Source organism: Arctopsyche grandis, chromosome 2, assembly GCF_051622035.1.
Source record: "Arctopsyche grandis isolate Sample6627 chromosome 2, ASM5162203v2, whole genome shotgun sequence".
Taxonomy (NCBI): Eukaryota; Metazoa; Arthropoda; class Insecta; order Trichoptera; family Hydropsychidae; genus Arctopsyche; species Arctopsyche grandis.
Window position 1 is genome coordinate 753,405 of NC_135356.1, and position 21,733 is coordinate 775,137.

Here is a 21,733-nt window from a genome sequence, read left to right on the forward strand (position 1 = left end):
GGATTTGTTGAATGCATATCCGGGAAGTGTACTGTGAAAAACAAACGGGAAAAAACCTCTTATAAAATAATAATATTCGTAATTACGCTTGTACCGATATTGTGCTTTCGTTGGAAACCACGTTACCAGTTCGTTTATGACGACACGGCTTTGAAGATACACGAGTTGAAATATTTACATAAATAAAATTTTAATATAGAATACGTAAGTTGTAGATATTATTAATTCATTTATGGAATACGTATATATTTTATATTAATGGAAGTTCTAGACGGTAAAAGTAATTGTCAACGTCATGTTTTGGACAGCAAAACTTACAGTAATATAATTAAAGACCTTGCATTGAATTATATTGTAATAATATCATATAGTTAAATAAGAAATCATTTAAAAAATATATTTTACTTCCGTTCATCGGATCGACTATAATAGAAATTTGTTGAGATCACTTATATTTGCTTTCCTTATTGACATAAATCAACAACAGTTGAAAAAAATGACCAGCGTAAACGAGAAGTTCCTTTCAATATATATACATTGAACAAAACCCTTGTAAATTATTGTTTATTCAGGGATCTCCGACAGTTTTGACCGGTGCGTTGGATTGTCAATATTTGGTAAAAATATTGAAATATTGTATGATTCTGTTTTTAAGAAATAATAAATAAAAAACATTAAAACAACAAAAAATTAAAAACATGAATGGAAAATAATTGCTATTCTTGATCCAGTTTAAAAGGTCAAATAAAAACGTTTATTATTTGAAAAAGATATTAGCGCATCGTCCGCAAAAATTGTGAGAGCAATTTAGCGAATTACCCAAACAGGGGAGGAAGTAAGCAAAATTCCATTTTCCGATGATATTATTACAGAAAATTAAAAAAAAAAAACCGTCTGTTTTTTATATTTATATTGCAATTGATTTCAATACCATTTCCCGAAGAGATTTTAACTTGAGTTTAGAGATATTTTCAGTTTAAATTACGAGCGAGCGTCATCCAAGGGGAAAGGATGCTTTCAAGAAAATCATCCATCTGAAAACTGAATAACAGCGAACACGATGCGATGGTTTACACGTTTTAACGATAATAAAAACAAAGAGCACTCATCTATGCATTTTTCTACCGATTATTTTGTCCGTTAACATTTCAACAGCTGGTCTTTTTATACCACAATAACGCATGCAATTTCCGTTCTCATTCCCATTCCCGTGCCAGTTGCCGTTCCCGATTTTATTTTATCAATCAAGTGGAAATGTCTGGCACCGCCTTAAATTTTCGTTACATGTCAATGTGACCTTTAATATTTGCACCCACGGAAATACATGTCTGCCAATACCCATAGCTTCGCCGGAATATGTAGAATTTGCGGTAGCGATAAAATAATAAAATAACCGTGATCGAATGACAAATGTATAAAATGGTAGTTTCCTACTTTACCTCTCAATAAAAACGCTGGTAATGTATGTAAATGTTCCTTTGTTTTTGTATTTTGTTAATGTTTTCCCTTTCCGTTGCATTGCCCGCGACTTAATGCGAATTTGCTTTCTTCAGTTGGCAGACGTCGCATTTCAAACAATGGTTGGAGTTGGCGTACTTGTATATTGCGTTTCAAATGATGGTTGGAGATCAAACAACGTCTTTTCAAAGCCGTGCCGTCAAAAGCCAACTGGTTGTCGTGGTTGTCAACAAACTAATTTCCTTGACAACAATGGCGCTTCATACTTTCGCGTCAATAACACGAATTACGAATCGTAATTACGAATATTATTATTAAGAGGTATTTTCCCGTTTTTTTTTTACAGTAATCTTCCCGGACATGCATACAACAAATCCTGAAAGTTCCATCGTAATCGGTTGAGTGGTTTAGGAGCCTATTCGAGACACATAGACAGACATTCATTTATATATATGTAAATGTACATATATAGATATAAATGCTGCAGAAAAAATAGAACATTCAATTTAGCCAAATTGTGCGGTTACTTGAATTTTTTACATTTTCCAAAGACATTTTATGAGAAGTCACCCCCCCCCCCCCCCCTCCCCCCGCTCTGTTTATGTATGCTTGAAAAATTTAACGAAACGTGTATCAGATACCTGTCACTAGACGATACCCGCTATTCCTTTGACAGCTGTCAGAAGCGTTCAGATTAACGAAGTGACATTCGTTGCTTTTGCCACTGAGCGTTTGCCTCACAATTGTTCGACAAAACTATTCAAAATCTGACATTTTTAAGCGTTCGCCAATCGGAACCGATCCGTTTATTTTAATTGACAGTTTAAAATTTAGACTCTAAATCAAGGTGTCTCACAGGGAGTGTTTTTATTTAGCAACTAAATTGGTCATTAAAAGAGCCGCTATATTTGACAGTGGCATAGGTCCACTTTTATTCATTTCAAGAAAACTAATATATAATTTCGAAAGAGACTTCGTAAGTAAATAAGTAATGTTGGTTGGTAGCATCGAAAAAAATTCAAAGTTTCTATGACGATGATTCGATAATGTTTGAGCTGTTTATATTACAAATACTGAGCGAAGCCGGGTAAAAAAAATTGTATTTAATATAAAGTTTTGCGTTTACAAATATTTAAAAATATCGGTGACCTGTAATACGTTTTTTCCGCTATTTCGAGATTGGACATTCGAATTAAAATTAACCAGCGGCGTGGATTAGTGGTTAGCATATTATGCTTTCGAGCAGAGTGTCACGGGTTCGATTCCCACTAGAGTCCCGCTGTTGGCCAGACCTTGGTTTGTGACTCGAGGTCGATCGTTTCTTATCAGAGTTTGCCAATTTTTCTAATTTTCATTGAAACGGTTCCTGTGAAATCCAATTTCTATCGCAATTGAGTTGTTCAGCGTCCCAAGGTTCGCCGGTTTGTAAAAAAAATGACGCAATATTTTCTCCATAGAATGATTATCGTATAAAAAAATAATTTTGTACTAGTGCTTTTTGAGCGTATTATATAATGCAAGGCACTTTGCAATGCTTGGCCATTAAAGTCGTATATAATGTAAAACCATATAATAATTATGTATTTATATGTAATTTGGTGTGTTTCTTGAACTGTATATTAATTTTTTTATGTCTTATTATTACATATATATGAAAAGACATTACATTAAAAACTATATGTTGATATTCGACAGGACAACGAATCTATAGGTCGCAGTAGGTACTGGACAGACTTGCATTCATGGCTGTTACGACCCATTTCTCCCTCTATTCAGTGTAATGCTAGTCTATAGTGTGCAATGCTCACGCACGGTCAGACAAACACGTAGAAGTGGTCAACCGAGACAATTCTCTTAGACGAACTGTGCACATCACTGAGCAGTTCAGAAGTATAGACACGGGAAATCCGTCACTCGAGACCCACTCATACACACGGAGGAACAAAGGAAAGTGTACTATTAAATTACAATTAAATATAAGACAAAGAAAGAATGACGCATTTCATTTCATCATTCTGGATCCCGAACACAATCCTGATACAAGCCCGAACAGGTACTTTAAACCATTTTTTCAGTATTATTCATAGCATAATTAAACAGACGATACTTTGCAAAGGTAAATTTGTGTTGTGTTTCGTTTTAGAGGGATGCAAACAGAGTCTAATAGCGGAGTTTAATCGCCTGAGCTTATAATCATCCAACTTCCAATATCGTTTTAAAATATTGATGGCATATAGGTTCATGTATTCGCATAAAATATTCATAAACCATACGATCGTCCTGAAATTAAAATAATCGCATGTGGGAAAAACCGGGTTTCATGTCGACCGAGTTGAAGTTTTCCGAACAGTCTACATATGTATGCACGACTCTATAAATTATCGACTCACACAGAATACTTAACAACAGCTAATGATCCTACTTTTTACACCGTCTTCCGTTTGAAAGGATAATTATTTGAAAACGGTCTATCGTATATGTACACTACTCTAGGTAATGACTTTAGATATATTTCGATATGTATGTAGGTATTTAACTCATCAAAATAATTAGCTTAAAACTTCCTACCTATATAATCCTCCGAATAAAAAATGTAGAATCCTATTTACATACTCGCAGCATTGTTGCATTAAATTTTCCCAACGATATATTGTAAATTTTAAACTTATTTCGTATATTAATATTCTATGGACATATACATATATGTATTTTCTTCGATTTTCGCTACTATTTAAGTAAGTATAATTCGAGTTTTATATATTTATTATTTTTATAATAATAATAACATTAATATGACAGACGTGACCTGACAGGTTGCTCCGACAGGTCACACCAGTATTACATAAGGTAATGTCGGCGCTTATTAACCGAGGCCTTTGACTGGACACCTTATTCAATATATCGCGTCTTGAGAAATGTGATATCACATTGTAGCCAAATCAAATTTAACGTAAAGTGAATCAATTTGATAGTATCTATCTCAAAAGACCGACATATGTACATATATATATAGGTATACACATACGTACATACATATATAATGTAATTGGCTAAATTAATGCAGCATTGTTACTGTTTTCACACCGGACTGCATCGATAACCTTTCAAAATAGCGCTTTATTTTTTTAGCAATGTAAAAAAATAATTTCCAAAACCACTCTTTTGAAATGTCAACGGGAATAAAAACGGTCGTTTAAAGAAGCTACAGTTGAAACAGTTCACTGTCGTAAAAATCATAATTTTTGTATTCACCCTGATCGATTACAATTCTCAAAAAGAGTGGAAAATGTGAAAATGAAAAAGCTTTTCAAAGTCGCCTATGTAAAACGATATGTACCTTTTGACGATTTGATTCTTATGAAATTGATAAAGGAATACGATCCCCGTATGTGACTATTTTTTTCGATACTTTGCCCGTAAAAAATTATTGCGTCGATTTAAATAATTCACTTTCACAAAATTTCACTCGTGGCGTAATATTTTATTCATAAAATAGAGAGGAGAAAAATATTCCTTTCAAGACATATTCGTCTTACAAAAAAATAAATCTTCTTGAAAAAAAAACAGCATATATTGCTCTTAAGATATTAAAGATTGAATAGGAAATATGTATGTATGTATGTACATAAGTACGAATGATTTTGTGATGGACTCGAAAAAATTCTCCATTCCGTAGTCAAAAAGAATGAAAATAAAATAATGTAACAATAGTTTCGGCTTACAGATTCTAACCAAAACCAACTTATCAACTTTGAGATAGTACATACAGAATAAAAACTATACGTTCAGTAGTATGCATGTATGTACATACATATGTCTTCAAATTTGTTCTTTATGTACATACATGGTGGTAGTATTTATCAAATTTCGACATAAGCGCTTCTTATATTTTAAATTCCAGATATATATACATATATACATTTGTACATACATATGTAGATACATTAGGTCGAAGCAAAAAACGTAAATTTCGAACTCTAATCGATGAACCTGATGGAGAACTTTCGTCGTATCACAATGTCCTGTGCTTCGAACCAATCGATTTATGTCGACAAAATTTCAAAAAAGTGGTTTTTTGCCATATATCTCTGTTTCGAGAATAGTTTCGACTTATTTATTATTTAAAAAAATGGTGCAATATTCACCAATTGAAGTTTGTTTGAGTAGATTGTAATAAGTTTTGATTGATTAACGAGAATTCAAAATCAAAGCGCGCAATAGGTGTTTGTATGGAGGCTCTTTTCACTTGTTCGTAATTATTTTTGAGATAAAAGTAGTTTGGTCCTTCCTTTGATATATACACTTAATTTGAACAGAAAAATTTCAGGAACTTTATGTATAGGTAATATGACGAGGCCAAAATAATCTTTATTGACGCAAAATGCCATGTTTTACGTCAAGGCAGATGATTTTGCCGTTCTTATATGTCACAAAACTCTGTATTTTGTATTTAAATTTAATGTACAATATACTCAAGAAAGCTCACAAAGACTTATATTTTCAAAATAATCATGGGAACATGTAGAAAATGAATATTTTCTGAAAATAGTGCTTTCACCATACAAACACCCATTGCGAACGCAGTACCCTTTGTATGGGCACTTTCGAGCGAAACTCATTATAATCCCCCTGAATAAACTACAATAGGTGAATATCGAACGTTTATTTATTTTTTTAACAATAAAAAAAATTGAAATTACTCTAAAAACGTAAAATATATGAAAAAACCTACATTTCTGAAATTTTTGTTAAGGTAAATCGATTTGTTGGGACATTTTTTTAAAATCAATGAAATTTTTCATTTAACCTTCCCTTGACACAAAGAAAGTTTTCCACTAGGTTCATCGATGAAAGTCAAAAATCTTCGTTTTTCTCTTTACGCTCCGGTCTAAAATACCTACATATACATACATAAATAATGCTTTTTGCCAGTGATGACGTATGGATGTGAAACTTAGACATTGAACGCCAAAATGTTACACAATGTCCAAAGCACTCAAATAAGTATGGAACGCTGTTTACTCCGCTAAACGAGGAAAGACAGAAAGCGCAACACGTGGGTGACAAGTATGACAATGGTAATGGAAATAGATACAGTAACAAGATTGAAATCGCAATGGGCGGGCCACTTGGCTAGAAGAATGGACAACATAAGTGCTAGAATAGTACTCGAGAGAATGCAAGAGGGTAAAAGAAAGACCACACGGAAGATGTGTAGACGAAATTAAGAAAATGTATAGGATGAGAGTTGCGCAAAACAGAGACGAATCGAGAACATATTGGAGATGCCTTCATCCAGCAGTGGACAGTGAGTGGCTGTAGATCAGTGCTACTCAAACTTTTTCAGTTGGCGGACCAGCATATATTTTCAGTAATTCTCACGGACCAGCATCATATTTTTAAATAAAAAAATTATATATGAATATGAGTGAAAATTTGTTCGTATAACAAATAAAAATCATATTAAATATAAGTAAAATTTATTTTATTGATTTCAAAGAAGCACACTATCTATAAATCATATATGCACTAACCCAAAGATGAAAAATGAAAATGAAAAAAAAAACTAATGAGACATGAGCTTGTTTGTTATTAGATAAATACGAGTGTATATACAAGTAAATACTAGTACGAGCTTTTAGCTCACAATTTTACCGATTTAAAATTCAGCACACTTCCAATTAACCCTTTAAAACGAAAACAAAAAATATTGTGGCCAGAACGATATCTCAATAGGCATGTTTCAATAGAAAATATTGAATATAAAATAGTATTAACAGTGGAAAAAAATCCCAAGTGAAAATACGTACTTTAGAGAGATTTGACCTAACTTAACCTGACCTGACCTGACCTGACCTGACCTGACCTGACCTGACCTGACCTGACCTGACCCTGACCTGACCCGACCTGACCCGACCTGACCCGACCTGACCCGACCTGACCCGAGCTGACCCGACCTGACCCGACCTGACCCGAGCTGACCCGAGCTGACCCGACCTGACCCGACCTGACCCGACCTGACCCGACCTGACCCGACCCTGACCTGACCCTGACCTGACCCTGAACTGACCTAACTATCACCGGAATCAAAAATAGTAGTAACCTAACCTAACCTAGCCTTACCTAAACATCACCGGAATCAAAGTAATCAGCAATGCGAGACTTACACCTAACCGATTCACAATCATAGGTTCTTGCGCGAATACTTTTTCAAAGGTTGGAGTTATGTCCCCATTAGTTTGTTTTGAGATGATGCAACGTTATCATAAGATTATGTTTAAATTTTTTATTTACTTCTTTGAGCACGGACCGGCTACCGCCGGTACACGGACCAGTACTGGGCCGCGGACCATAGTTTGAGTAGCACTGTTGTAGATGATGATGATGTAGAAATGTTTAAAAAATTAAGTCATCGATAAAATAATTTAACATACAACTCCGTAAGAAGAAAAAGAGGAAAAACCATTGAGGAAAATACACGCAGATACATGTATGTACATATATACATACATGTAGCAAATAATATGGTAAAAGTGTTGGATACGATTCCGAATACTCTCAAAATAGGGCTCTTCAAGGGCAGAGACGTATCAGCCAGGGGCGATGGTGAATTTACAAAGGTATCGCGAAAGTAAGGTGAAAGTGAATTTTGGCAAAGCAAACACACCGCGACGCCGATATTGATCGTTTATTTCGAAATTTATTTGATTTCGAATCGGAAATATCCTCCAAGAAAGACGTTAACCCTTTCATCGCCGACTACTTTCCTTTGTCACCGGAAAATACGCACTACCCCACACACTGAAAAAATCAACTGCCACTTCCGGTTGATCGAACCACTACACCGAACTTAACGTTAATACCATTATTTCTCAACAGTTGTTATGTAAGTGGGTGACAAGCTTAAACAAGATTCCTTTGAATTTTAAAGTTTAAAATGTAGTGCAATCGGAGAATGTTGAAGATCTCCTGAAATGAACTATGTAAACTGACCTCCAGCTGCTATACAAAAAGGAAGAGCCTCTTGAAAAGAGGCTCGTGTACAGACAACAAAGGAATTAAAAGTAGAGGAAAAACGGTGAGTTGGGAGAAAGAGGCTCTCTTAGTTCTGGAACATCAGATATGTAATAGATGGGAAAAATTGTTTCGGTTCAGATTTCACACGGGCTATCGAAAATTATAGAAAAGAAGATTATGTAATTATATACGGTTGGTCAACAAATACATACGTACTTGGATTCATAAAAATATCCATTGTTTAAAATTAAAAAATCGCCAGTTCGATTGAAGCTTCGACCAATCAAAGCACGTACGTATATAATAACTACAGTGTACTATCGATATTATCCGGGTGCGGATTATCCGGTTTGCGGATAATTCGTTTTGCATGAAATAAATTAAATTTATTTTTAATTTAATTATTTTTGAATTATAATTTAATACGCATCTGTTGGGACATATGAATCAAACGTACATAAATAGCAAGTGCGTAGATTTTGAGCATTGGTAGATCAGTGAGATACAGTTATTTATTTAAATATTAGTAATTAAGGTAAGTTTTTCCTTAAAAAAAGGCAACTTCAAAGCCTCAACTACATAGATGGCTCACTAGACTGAAGCTATGTTATGGTATTCGGAAACTTACAGTACAAGAAGAACGTCTCAGTGGTTGTGTTAAAGCCGATCAAATTCAGATGAGACCGGCTCGGAAATATTTTCCTTACTTCGTCAAATAATAAGACACAAATCATCTGAAGATGTGTTTTAAAAAATTCATCAGGAAACTGCATAAAATGAATCTTTTGTTAATTGGAAAACCAGATCGCATAAAAAGGACTGAAATAAAAATCTTCTTATCGATATTACATCCATAAAGGGTCATAGATGGATAGAGAGAACTTCAAAGATCGGTTCGAGACAAAATGGGTTCCTGAAGTGAGAGATTTTTTTAAAGTAAGCCAGTATTGTTAAAATATAGTGCTCCTTTCATTCGAATGAAATTATAATATATTAAAACAAAGACAATTTTTATAATTATGCTTTTGAATGCATGAGTGATTCAACGCATACTGTCCGTATAGATTATCCGTATATTTCAATTATCTGGTCCCGTACTGTCCAGCATTAGCCCGGATAATCGAGAGTACTATGTACCAATTAAAGACGGGCCTTTATTATGCTACTCAACCTCAAACTGAAACTTATAGTTTCAAAGGAGGACATGAAGAGTACTATAGGTATTCAAAATAAAAATAATATTTAAAAAGTACTATTTCTGAAATCCAATATTCCTACGAATTTATAAATGTTTCGCGTTCCATTTAATGGCTTGAGAGAAAATAAATCCAAGGAGAAGTTTAATAAAGAAGATCTATAAGACGCCATGTGTAATATTTAAATTGCAAAAACGATTCTATACTGATATTGAGGTCGAGATTTTTCAAAGAACACAATACTCTGTCTACTGATACTTCGTATATATGTATATATCATATTATACCTACACAAATGTACATAGCGTACAAGGTACCCTTAAGGATAAAGTGAAAAAGCCCAACTTGTGAAATTTTAACGACAATCTGCCGACTGTGTAGTTAGAAAGGCAACAAGTTTTTTAATTAGATTTCTGAAACTTCAGCAGTGTTGTAGGAGCGATACTTAATTTTATAATACCTATTTCGTGTCAAATTATGTAGATAAAATTAAATTAAGAGTAGAACTACAAAAAAAAAAATCCGTTTAAGTCACCGTCATGACCTAAACCTTTTCACTTAAAATTATTTCGAATATCAAAGCTTGACTTTCATTTCAAAACTAATTGAAACGGTGAAAGTATTTTGATATTTGTCATAATATTAAATAAGTAAGAATTACGCACAAGTTCGCGCAAAACAATATAACATTCATATATAAGACATGTATAAAGAACGTAGCGAATTTGAAACCATAAGAAGACAAGTATAAAATTGAAATAACTTTTTAAACGCTTTGTTTGCAGTTTACATAATAAGTTTCGCGTTTTATACATTTATACATAAATACACATGTGAAATAGGATATCAAAAGCAATGGCAAATATAATAAAATCGTTCACAGAAGAGACAACGGATAATTTCTTTCACATTTGCATACAAACTTGCATTTTGCGGACACGCACTATGAATAGCTAAACATCTCAAATTTCTTGCATGTGAGTTTAAATTAAAACTGGTATTTATTCGAAAACATTTCTCAATGTTAATATTAAATAGGAAAAGTACTTTGATTACGGCAGACGTTGACAAAACGCCTAAATATGATCGTTATTATCACTAACGACATATTAAATTTTCGTAATATATGTATATGTAATTAGCAATTCGCTCGCTTAACATACGCTGTTAATTAACATCCATATCAAATTATAAAAAAACACATTTCATATGAATTAGAATAGTCTTCCATACCTACTGATGACTGATTGTTGAGTCTTGTTATAATTTCGTAGTTGTATACCTATATTATATATATATATATATATATATATATATATATATATATATATTTAATCAAATTTCATTTTATTTAACGACTGCTTGGTAACTGGGATAAAATATACAATTCGTATTGATGGACTAAGACGATCTGTGCAATACGAATCGCGGATTTCTATATGAGAAATTGTCAAACGACGAGAATGGAGATTTGGAGTTTGACGAAGATAACGTGGAATTTACATATATGTATAATACATAAATAAAATCTTATACATATGTATTTCAGTCAAATGCGCGCTAAGAGACAGTAAATATAAATAATAAGAGGTATGTAAAAAAAGACATGTACGTTGTAAAAATGCGCTGAAAATAAGAGGAAGTACAATGTATGCATAAAAATTGTATACACTTACCTGCATCTGCTGAAATTTTAAAAGTTAATCGCCAACATACATACATATATAAAATCGCTAAATATGATAAAAATTCCGCATATGCAAACATAATAAATAATTGGTTCATAATTCGAAATGTTACACACGGGTGATTCTTTTCAATTTTCACAAACACGCTTCCCGAAAACAAATCTTTCCCGGGAAAAGTTTACCGACGGGCTAAAATAAGAATCGCCTTCGAGAGAAATTTTCCCGACACACTTGAACGTAATAAATGACGAGAGCTTTTCTGGAAAGTTGAATACGGAGACGCAACTTTACTCGAAGTATATATTATACTTTCGATCATTTGACGCTTTACCACAAAGACGGGCACATTTAATAACATGTGTATATTAATTACATCAAACTGGTGTACCGGGAATAATTTGAATGAAAATTTCATTGTTGAAATATTTCAGAATAATCAATTCGATTCCAGAAATTTCTATGGGAGGCTCTTAGTTTTTGCTCTTCGAGGAAAACATATACATATGTATATCTTAGGTAAAAATAAGGCGTTCCCAGTTCTCGTATTATGATATTTCACGAATTTCAGTGTTCGAATATAATAAAATATAAATGTATATCACGAATCGGAATCCCTAAAGCCACTCAAAACTTCTCAATTCGTCAAGATATATGTACATACGAGTATGAGTGTTAATTTTGAAAATAGTACGTTGAAATTTCGGAGATTTACGTTGAATATTAAAATATTCAATAGAAAAAAAACGTTATTTTTGGAGATTAACAACTTTCGTGGTGCTTTAAATATGCACGTATGCAGTTTATTGCCGAAGAAAGATAATGCATCCGTTCCGTGGATATAAATTACTGCATTTTTATACTAATGGAACATACGCGTATATATTTTTCAGACTTTCCCATTTACTACGGATAAATCATTTCAAAGAAATGCAGGAAAATGAATTTTTAAAAGCATTTAATGGATTCAAGTTCGCCCGTAAGAAAATCATACTATGTTTCGTCTACATTGGAACCGTATAGGATTTCTTTGTTTCAAGAACTTTTTTCGCTTTTAAATGTTATTTTCCTTTCTTTAATGGAAAAAATTCTCAACGAAAGTAAACTAAAATCAGCCAGTTAAATTTTGAATATAAAAATGAAATTCATATCAAGACACAATTTTAAAATTCAAAAATTTTTAATCGGTGTCCAAGAACAAAGATGCGAAAATGCGAAAAAGATCGATTTTGAGGAAAACTTTCCAAACTACCAACAATTACGCGTAACATTTTCCCAAGCTACATACATTATACGAAAAAAACTATTTAAATCGATAAAAGTATTTGTACTCTTTGTCCCTGATAAATTTTACCCATTTGAATTATTCAAAATGCGATTCAATTTGCATACAAACATATGTACATATGAAATCACACCTTAGAGGAGAACAAAGGCGACAACATAAAAATGCACCTAAATCACACCAAAGCAGTCTCCGCTCCTGTTTTAAAAACTTTACAAAATAAATTTCTGGAACGTTCAAACAAATTCTGCAATTTTAAACAATTTAAAAAGTTTAATTTCTCTCAAAACCACCCGACGAAGAATCAATAAAATTACCTACATACGTAAAACATGTTCGAAAAAACAGTTTTTCGTTTTTTTTCTTTCATATTAAACAATACTTACAGAACAGAACAGCAGACGATTCCTAGATTAAAACATGTAGACGGTCGACACCAATATATAATATATACCTGTACAAAGACGAATAATAAAAGTCAACAGTTGAACAACGCGACGGACGACGGCGTAAAAGTGTGCGAAAACTTTTCCGAAACTATTTAATACATATATTTGCGACGAGACAATAAATTAGGGGAGTGAAAAAGTGAAATAAAGTGGAGTGGAAACGCAGTCGAAATCCGTCTCGCGTCGGAAATAAGTTTGCAAAGTAGTTTGAAAAGTTTCAAAGTTGCACAACTCGTCGCACACTCTGTAGACTAGAAATAACAGCCGAAAATGTATGGGGGTTGGTGGTGGGGGGGTGTTGGGTGGGTGGGGGGGTGGTTGGGGGGGTGGATTTGGGGGGTTTGATCCTACCTGTTGCGGGCGTGTTGAAACTGCGAGCAGAGCGGAGAGTGCTGGCTGGGATGCGTGCTACCAAGGCGGCGTCCCGGGGCGGAGTGGCGTTCGACGCGCGCGCGCTGCCCCACCTGCCCTACCTGGGGGCGGCACCCACCCGGGGGCGCCGCTCGATAACACATACATATACCCCCCCACTAAAAAAAACAACATGTCCGAGGTCGGGCCTCACTGACCGTCGTTACCGCCCTCCTCTATTCGTCTCGCTCGTTCGCCCTCTACAACCCACCGCCCACTCACCCGCCCACCCACTCTTCCCACCCACCACCTCTTTGTCACGGCGAAAAACTCAGATGCAAACACCAATACAGCAACGTCTCAGACCGAACATTCCCAAAGAGCTGCAGCAACATTCATCGAGGCCGTCATTTAATCGCCATAGTTCTTTAATAGTTCAACTTAAAATAAAATAAAATTATATCGCGCGCTCATATTACCATTATTAACCTATGCTTTTTATGTAAATTATCAACCTATACTTTTTTAATGCAAATTAAAATCTTCTTCAGCAATATGCTGCAAAAAAAAAACGATTTCGTCATTAGATAACATCATGATTGTATATTTGCAGTATAAATTAACCCTTTTTTATACCATTCGAGGTAGATTTCATAAATCAAAAAATCGACAAAAACGGATTTTCTACAAGGTTTTCAACATGTCAAAAAGACTTCAAATAATAGTATTTAATAACCATTTAAATTATTTTAAGCAGTGACTCATATACTTTTTTCAATAATTCATCACTAATTTCATTGTAGCATACATCATAAATAATGTCTTTTATGGTTATTGTCTTTAATTTCTTTGCCCATTATGCTCCACATATTTCTGGCCATTCCATTGAGTTTATACCTGAACTATTTTCATATTGCTCGATCTTTAAAAAAAACCAAATGTGAATGTATTAAAAATAATTAAAATGTATTGTGAAAACAATTTGAATACTCTCAAATTTTGAATCATCTTGAACTACAGGATTATCAACTAATATAGGGATAACGCCTTTGTCGATGATTTTTTTATACTCCTGTGAGCTAACTGAACACTTCACTAAGTGGAAAATTCAAATTAATCAAAACAAAAGAGACGCCAATTCTTTAGCGTCAGAAAGCATAAGCCAAGTTCAGATCTGAAAATCCCCACTGGAGAAAGTCTGATATGGCAGTCAGTAATAAAATATTCAGGAGAAAAGTTCGGTAAAAGAATGATATGAGCACCTCACATTGAGGGAGCGAAATGCAAAGATATACGGATGATACGGGGTATATCCTCAATATACCCAATATTTAATCGCCATAGTTCTTTATCAACTCAAAATAAAATAAAACTATATCACGCGCTCATATTACTCAGATTTGCCAAGAGTTTGGGAAACCCTGAACTATAGAGTACTTTGTACTACATCTATAGAAAGTTTATTTCTTTCATTAGTTCATTGAATATCCATCAAAAAGAATCATCATCATATGCCCTGTATGGAGAAAATATAATCGCAGTATATTTTATAATATAAAGAGAAAATATAATCACGGTATATTTTATAATATAAAGAGAAAATATAATCGCCATAGTTCTTTATCAACTCAAAATAAAATAAAACTATATCTCGCGCTCATATTACCATTGTATTAACCTATGCTTCACCTGTATGGAATAACGCCTCGAATACTAACCTTTCCAAGCCCCAAGTAATACAAAATAAATCCCTAAAAATAATTTATAATACACCCATATATACTAACTTGAAAATACTGCATGCCATATATAATATTCCGTTTTGTACAGACATTACTAACTGCCTAACCAGTAGATTATATGACAGAATCACTAATAACCATACTAACACACTTGTGAAGAGTCTCGGTGATTACAACAAAATGTCTATACCCTTCAGGTATAACACACAGATTACCTAAACACAATCTGCTTTAGGTCATCGACTTTAGAGAGTCTTTAATTAATTTTATGTATTAGATGTATTATGAGCATTTATAAGAATTGTAATAGGAATATTAACTACCAATATTACATAGAATACATATGTATAGTAATGAATAAAGAGGGGTGGGGACCAAAAGAATTAAACACCGCTCTGGTTCTTTTTTATTGAGCACTACACCAATGACTATAACTATATATAGTCACTAATGCTTATAAGCACCTAGCTGAACCAACAATTCCCGTTCCCGTTCTCATTTGTCGGAAAAACGCAGGCAGCGAACACGTTGGTACCGACGGGAAAACATTTGAAATTATATATATGCAATGACACTCATTCCCGTTTTCCCCGTTTCCGTTTCCGGTTTTGGTCGATTTTTTTTCATAGTAATCTTTCCGGATATGCATACAACAACCCCTGAAAGTTCCAACGTAAACGGTTCAGTGGTTTAGGAGCCTATTCGAGACACACATACAGACAGACATTCATTTTTTTATTACATACCTCTTCTTAGCTTGCAAACGATTTTGTGGTGTGACGAAGTTTGGGTTCTTATCCGATCGTTCTCAAACTTTGTCATTTTGCTCATTATAAGTATAAACCGCCGTTACGATGGTGAAAAGTAATCGTAATAGACACATTTGAAAATACTGCATCGTATTACATTCATCATTCAATATAGTAGTTAGTTTCATTACTTTTCTGCCATCTCGCTGTCAGATTTTAATTGTTTAAACGCCTATAACTTTTAATTTTTTCACTCTGTATTTTTATATACATATATATAAATTGGGATTTATCTGCCGAGTTTAAGAATCCGCACACTCTAATACAGTAAGTCGTCATGCTCAAGCAGCACCGATTTTTTCTTTCAATTTCTTTAATAAATTCTCGCTTCTTCTTTTAGCAATGATCGTGCCTTGCATTGGAGCATAATTTTCTACATGCTCCATAATTCTAACTTTATAAGTATGATAGTTCTGACAGTCGATTCGTTTAATTTATAATAATGTGCTATGTCTATGGTCTTATTACCATTTCCATGTCTTTTAATAATTATTACCACTTTGGTCCCCAAAGTTATAACGTTTCGCTTCTTAATATTTTTTTAAACATATTTAGTTTTATGTAATGAACGGCTGACTTTGATTTACCAACTTTGCTGAAATTTGACTGATCATGGTGAACTTGAAAATCGAAAAACATATAAAAGTGAAAATGGTCGCGTCGCCATAGCTATTTAGTGCGAAATGTATTTTCGTCCATATGTGCCAATAACGCCGGAAATCGGTGACACATACGTAGTTGGTTTTTTTTTTACATACCTCTTCTTACTTCGCCTTACGATTAGAATTCACTAAAAATCGTTTTCATACTTGGCCATTTTTTTTACGAGTATGAAAACATACTTGGCCATTTTTAAGTACGAATGCGTAATTCGAGGACTTACTGTATTGCTCTATGACAGTTTGGTTCGCGGAAATATGGAGTATGCTTCAGTCATATGGTCTCTTCATTACCAAACTCACACACGTAAATCATTTAGAGACAATTCAGAAGCGTTTTCTGCGCCATTTATCCCATAATACTGGTCTTGTAAAATTGTTACAATCTTATAATAACAGACTCTCTTTTTTCAATATTGCAAGTTTGTCTCAGTTGTTATGATCTCATAAACAAGGATATCTAAAATGGAAGCCTATCTACTTCCCACTAAAAATGAATGTGTACAATAACATCAAACAAGTAACCGAAAGAGATATCAAAGTAACGACGAACGGAAACCATTATCGATAAAGATAACTAACAATAACGTCATCCTTTTAGTATAAAAGAGGAAGTCCAAACCTCAATAAGGTCATCGACTTTAGATAGTCTTTAATTAATATTATGTATTAGATGTATTATGAACATTTATAAGGATTGTAAATAGGTTTTTGAGCTCTTTTTCCTATTATGCTTTAGATTAACATTAGAATAATATAATACTGTAATTACTAACCAAATTAAATTAAAATTGTAAAATAGAAAATGATCAGTAGATCAGTAGCTATTAAAATAGATATAAGATGTATTGTGAACATAATTTCGTAATAATAAAAAGCATTTAAAAATCAAAAAAAAAAAAAAAAAAAAAAAAAACCTCAATAAGACAGATTACCCTGAACAGCACCAACGTTATATTGTGGTTCACTTATCTACTCAAATCAGTGAAAACCCTTGTGAAACCCTTGTGAAAAGCCCTAGTGAAACCTTTGTAAAAACTTTGTTAAAACTAGCGCTTGTAACTTTAACTTCTACTCAAACTAGAAATATCGAAGTGATCTGGACTTTTAGTAAAAAGTGTCAATAAATTTATCTTAGACTGATGTTGTTATATGTATTATAAAAGAATATAATAAATTCTACCCTACTTAATATTCAAAAGTGAATTTTATTAACGGAAACATTAAAGTCTTTGCTCGTAGATCAAACATTGATCTGCTTGTGAATCAGATACCATTTTTTTGTATATCCGTTCCATCAGGACTAGGGTTTCTGACCCGGGTCGGCCAGAGACAAACATTCCTGGGAATTCACGGGAATTTTTGCTGTCCCGAGTCCCGGGAATTCTTATCACGAATCCCGGGAATTGGATTTAGAAAAATTGGATTTAAAAAAAATATTTTCAAGACTGCACGAAGAAAAATAATAAATCAAATACACAAAGAATCGTAAAATATTCTCAACTTCGACTGAAACTGAAAGAGTTTTTTCCATTGCTGAAAATTTAAATTTAATCTAGACTTTCGGATTGTCATTGAAATATTTTAGTATTCTAAAGAAGCTACTTTTAATAAGTTTACTTTTATAATTACATTTTTTCCAGTTAATACATATAGATATATTATGTATTGTTTACTTTTTTTTATATTTTGTAAATAGATATTTTTTTATTAATAAAAAATGTTTTTTTACACGTGTCCCGGGAATTAAAGTCCGGGAATACAGAAACCCTAGTCAGGACATAACACAGTGCAAAAGGGTTTCTGATCTGTTTCTTTTATACAAGATTTCTAATGGTACATATTTTATTTTATTTATTTTATTTTATTGTCACAATCAATACACACTCGCCATTACAGATTTGCTCCAATGCGACGGGTGTACGTTAATGAAATACATAAACAATCAGAAATACAGTAATATATACATATAGAATCAGAATATATAGAATATAACAATTAATCAGAAATAATAATCATAGTGACATCTATGGATTTCAGATTACTGTGTATAATTAATACAAATTATACACAGGCAGATTTTTGTGACAACAGGATTAGATTTTTTAATACCAATTTTCAGGAACCGTTTCAGCAATGATCAGATAAAATTGGCAAACTCTGATAGAGAAACGATCGATTTGGAGTCACAAAACCCCCAAATCTAACCAGCAGTGGCGAGGACACGAACCTATGACCTCAGTGATGCTAAATATATACGCTATCACTAAGCCAAACTGCTGGCTGCTGGCCAAAATGTATATCCTTGAAACATCTTTTCTGAACGAAATTAATTTTAAAGTTAACGCCCGTTTCACCAGATGTAAAAATCTTTTGGTTGGACACAGGTAATAAATAATACACAAAATAATAATTTTAAAATATATAAATTATTGTTTATATTCTTATGTAAAATTAATAAATACACGTCATGGTTGCATCATACAAAATTTCAATCGTTGACCAAACCGCGCAAAATGGTAAAGTTTTACACCGATCGGAAAAGTTGGGGGGGTGGTTTTATCATAGACATCCATGATGTCTATTATAAAACCCAAATCCACCAGCCAAATCTGATGAGAAGATAAAAATGAGAGATCAGAGTTAGTTAATATTGCGGTCTTGCTCCCCCCCCCCCCATCTAGTGCCCTACCATTGCGTACCCAGCGAAACATAAACATATCGAATTATGCTGACTAATAAGACATAATTATTAAATAAGTATATACGAAACTCGTTAAAATAAACTCGTTACCAGCGCCCGCGGTCACGGGGTTGGAAAACCCTGGGTAAAGTAGTACGTTAAGGCTCATTGTGGTATATAACATGTTATATTCTGATTACTTTTTTCCTTATTTGCATATGCTACATACATACATCGTCTACGTTGTAATTGCTATTGAAATTCATTATATTATATTTAATTAGATTTATTTATTATAATAAAAATAATATAATAAAATTTCATTATATTATATTATTTTTATTCAAAATTAAAATTTCATTATATTATATTATTTTTATTCAAAATTAAAATTTCATTATATTATATTATTTTTATTCCATTTCACAAACATAATAAAATTTATTTATTTGAATTATTACTTTTAATAATTAATTTTAACATGCTTCAAAAAGAGAAAATTAAATATATATGAAACATTAATTAATTTTCCACTCCCCCCCTTAGTCACTAGGGAGGATTTGTTAAAAAGTCGATAAATTGTTGTTGCAAATTATTTTCTGTCTTCAAGAATACCAATAATTCACTTCGAAGTTCATAAAGTGCTTTCCATGACGTATGTATGTATTTTTGTGAAGTGGGATTCTCTAATTATGTTGCAAAGAAAACAAAATACAGAAATAGGCAAAAAAAAAAATACAGTAAAACACGGCAGATTCTGTATAAAAAAAAAAAAAATTGCAATTCAAGAGCTCAAAATCTTGAGAGTCGTTGAGAGTTTTGTTTATTTGTATTTTCTCTTTAATCTCCATCAACAAGAATCATCATCATATGCCCTGTATGGAGAAAATATACTCGCGGTATATTTTATAATATAAAGAGAAAGTATAATCGCCATAGTTATTTATCAACTCAAAATAAAATAAAACTATATCTCGCGCTCATATTACCATTGTATTAACCTATGCTTCACCTGTATGGAATAACGCCTCGAATACTAACCTTTCCAAGCTCCAAGTAATACAAAATAAATCCCTAAAAATAATTTATAATACTTTGATTTTTTGATTTTTAAATGCTTTTTATTATTACGAAATTATGTTCACAATACATCTTATATCTATTTTAATAGCTACTGATCTACTGATCATTTTCTATTTTACAATTTAATTTAATTTGGTTAGTAATCATAGTATTATATTATTCTAATGTTAATCTACAGCATAATAGGAAAGAGAGCTCAAAAACCTATTTACAATCCTTATATAATAATTTGAAAAAACTGCATGCCATATATAATATTCCGTTTGTTACAGACATTACTAACAAACGAGCAATGGGATCAACATAGATCCTGAGTAACAGATGAAACATACATATACATACATATGTATGTATAGCAGATCTCGCTTTTCGACATAAGAAAGAAAGAGATCAAAAATGTTTGCGCTGACTTGTATGCATTGCATTTTAATGACTCACTGTTTGGTGCAACTGGTGGCGTCTACGCGTTTAATATTCATACGCTATATACACATTCATTATTACGAAATTAAAATTTCGTAATTAAAAAAATGCATTTTATGGTCGGAGTCGCTCATTTTTCACGATTCCGACTCCGGCCAAAACACCGCGATTCCACAGCCCTGGTTATTATATTTTTCATATTTTAAATATTCAACTGTTTTCTCAATATCTAGCCATTCTGGTATTTTTTCGAAGCTCATCGAGTTACAAATTATATTTTTAATGGTATTGTCCATGGTTTCAAATAATCTGTCGACGTTTCATATAACTTTGCTACGTCTTTATTAAACCCATAATTTTTTTCCTCGGAAATTGCTTAAACGTATGCATAATAAAAAAAAATTGAAAAATGGGACTTTTGGGCGTACCGAAAGGTTCGTTCGGGACACTGGGACATGAGGCTTAAAACCGGTGACAATCCCGATTTATCGGGACACCTGGCAACCCTTATACCTTTTTTTTTTGCTCTCTACAGAGCATAAATGGACAAATTTATACTTAATACCAATTTTGATGAGCACCCGTCAAGCGGAAGTGGCCGTTTACCCATGTTAGATTTTTCTGCCACTACTTTTTTCGATCCCTTAAACATGTGTACTCTTCACGACAAAATTCAAATATAATTCATGTATCCATGTGATGAAAATAAAAAAAAATCACTAAATTCAATAAACCAGACGGGGGATATTTTTCTCTTTGAAAAGTCAAAAATGTTGTGACCACTTTTTCCACACTCCTGAACGCATCAAGCTGAAAATTTATATTTGTATTCTATATCGCATTTGCAAAAAAATATATACGCATCGATCGTTTTTCTAGATTTTAGCCATGGA

At 32.9% G+C, this 21,733-nt stretch overlaps 2 protein-coding genes across 2 annotated transcripts in view; one reads left to right on the forward strand and one right to left on the reverse strand.

Annotated features, from left to right (window-relative positions):
* The window catches only part of bma (SCY1-like protein bma), a 193,453-nt gene extending 179,933 nt beyond the window's left edge, over positions 1-13,520 (reverse strand). Inside the window, exon 1 of the mRNA XM_077446299.1 lies at positions 13,442-13,520. The gene's annotated coding sequence lies outside the window, so the exon portion shown is untranslated. The remainder of the gene's footprint in view (positions 1-13,441) is intronic.
* LOC143922798 (uncharacterized) overlaps positions 1-21,733 on the forward strand; it is a 289,933-nt gene that overhangs the window by 226,664 nt on the left and 41,536 nt on the right. The window lies entirely within an intron of this gene.